The sequence below is a fragment of the Conger conger genome, chromosome 9 (genome assembly GCF_963514075.1).
Source record: "Conger conger chromosome 9, fConCon1.1, whole genome shotgun sequence".
In the NCBI taxonomy this organism is placed as follows: Eukaryota; Metazoa; Chordata; class Actinopteri; order Anguilliformes; family Congridae; genus Conger; species Conger conger.
Genome location: NC_083768.1, coordinates 17,125,958 through 17,128,589, shown reverse-complemented (window position 1 = coordinate 17,128,589; position 2,632 = coordinate 17,125,958).

Sequence of the window (2,632 nt, the reverse complement as noted above, 5' to 3'; positions counted from 1 at the left end):
TTCAACATTCCACGTAAGCAATGCATCATGGGAAAAGTATGTCTCATCCATAAAATAACCAAAATTGTTAACGCATAACGTCTTATAAGGACTCTATTTCCCATAAAGCAATTCACTGTGCGTACCTATGGGGTGTTATGGGAAATGTAGTCCTGTAGTCAGGTGCTTTGCGAAAAAAATAGAAACATTCTTTAACACACATGGTTGGTGTAAATTAATACTGATGACGCAAAGAAAAAAAGCACATACTTCAGAACATCTTAATTGATTCTGCCTTAAAAAACTAGCAATTAATAAACAATGAAATGCATTGATAGTTTTACCAGAGGTATGCTAGAGGGGAGCGTTGTCTTAGATGTGTACAGTGACTCAACTCTACCACCTTCTGGTATAGGTTTTTATGCCAAGATGAACTCTACAGCCACATGTCCTACCTATTCAACGTTGTAATAATAGGGAGCATCCGTCCCGAAAAGTTATTTTTAAAAATGTATCTTGTGCGATAGGTATCTTGAAGATAATTACCTTGTGCGCACAAGGTAACAAAATATATAACTTTTCGGGAATTCGGGGGCTCCGTAAAATAGAACACTGCTTACTTGTTGAAACTACAAGCTGTCATAATCCTGCAACCTCCCTGCGAATGTATAGGTAGAACCACTAGTCTGTCTCCACCGTGTGGCCTGCTGGGATTTAAACATGTATTTCAATGGTTATCCTGCAGGGGTCCCCATTGGTAGTCCAATGGCATAGTCAAGTGACAAATTATACAGTTGTTGTGGTACAACTTCAAACCACAACACGTTTTGGGATATGTATTCTTCGCTTGGATAATAACCAATAGTATACAGAGTTTCAGTGATCGCTTGTCTGAAGTGCAATTTGGGCAGCTATATGTTCCTTTTATCTCTTTACGCGTTCAATCATGCATGTTCAGCTAAACTTGTATTTGTCTCAAACTGTAAATTACAGTTGCATCGTTTGTGGTTTATGCTTCCCACAGTCTATGAATATAACACATATTATAAAGCGTTATTATACAGTTCAGTGCTCTCCTGCACTGCACTGGAAAGCTGACAGTAACAAACACAACAGAGCCTGCCGTCTTTTCGTAGTGTTCTGGTAAGAAAATATTCGCCGAACTGGTGACTTTATGAAATCTTGAAGTTTTCACTTTAGCTAACCAACTATATTGTGAGCAAGCAAGTTATTTGGCTATGTAACTAGCTGGCTATATAACTTAAGATATGATAGTCTACCACGAACGCTGCAACTGTAACTTACAGTTTGAGAAAAATAAAGGTTTAGCTAAACACGGATGATTGAACATGTAAAGAGATAAAAGGAACGTGTAGCTGCCCAAATTGCAATCCAGACAAGCGATCACTGAAACTCTGTATACTGATCGCTTGTCTGGAGTGTAATTTTGGCAGCTACACGAACAATCAGAACAAGCCCCCAGGCTGTGGCAGTTAGAACCAATTTTCAACCAATTAACTCTTGAATTGTTGTATAGCTGTACATTGTTTTGATACAGAGTGAAGGCCTGACAAATGTATACTTTGAAACCCGAACTTAAGGACGAAAAACACAGGCAGGGGTGAGTCAACATGTCAGTGAGCCTTTTTCAATGATAGAAGGGATTTACAATGGTCTTATAACAATGTTTTTACAAAAACATCTTACCTATTGTACCTTTAAGGAGGGAGGCAGGAAAAGGAAATGACATGTGTATGCTACTAATATCTAGCTACACTAATACACCTAATTAATTATACACGTGTCATACCCAAGTAGCCGAACCTGCAGGTCTATGGACAGTTGTTTTTAAAAAAAAAACTATTCAAAGAATGGCCAGATTTCGTTTGGGATTTTATTTGGGATTTGCTACCCCGCTCACTATAATGCTCTCATATTTAATTTGCCCCTAACATGCCCCTGTACAACATGTAAAAATACTGTAGCATGTCAACAGTAGTAATTAATCTAAATTAACTTAACAATGGTCAATTAAGATGGACAACAACAGCAAAAGCATCAGCCTCACCCTTAGTAGACCGAGATAAAGGGAATGTGCGTCATTTAGACATTTGTGGAAAACTGCCTTCCTGATTAATCTGGGAGGGTTGTTCCATCACCAGCTGAAATGGTGGAACAATGCGAATTGCATGCAGACAGCCACTGAAAGTCAGTGAAGAGGCATAGCATGCTATGTTTGAGGCAGGTGGAAGACCAAATGAGAATCACATTCTGGACCACTGGCCTGATGGCAAAGGTGAGAAAGCTGACAAGTAAGGCATCACAAATCTCAGTAAGAGGCTACAAGAACTCGTACAAGTAGCTATGTAGCCTATTGCATGATGAAGGGGTAGACTATCCTGATGTTGTGAAGGGATAATCTGCAGGAGTGCATGTTTGCTGTGGTGTCCCAAGAAGTTCTGCTGGTCATCCAGGGCCCCACACCAAGGCTCTTTGCTGAGCAGGATAGACACACTGTGGAGCCACAAAAAGCAATCCATAGGGAACCCTTTGCCAGGATGGACAGTAGCATTGTCTTTCCCAGGTTTAGCTTCAGGTGTGGCCAGTAGAGATGCATTTCCAAATTTGGGTATCAGAGGGAACAAATGGGGAA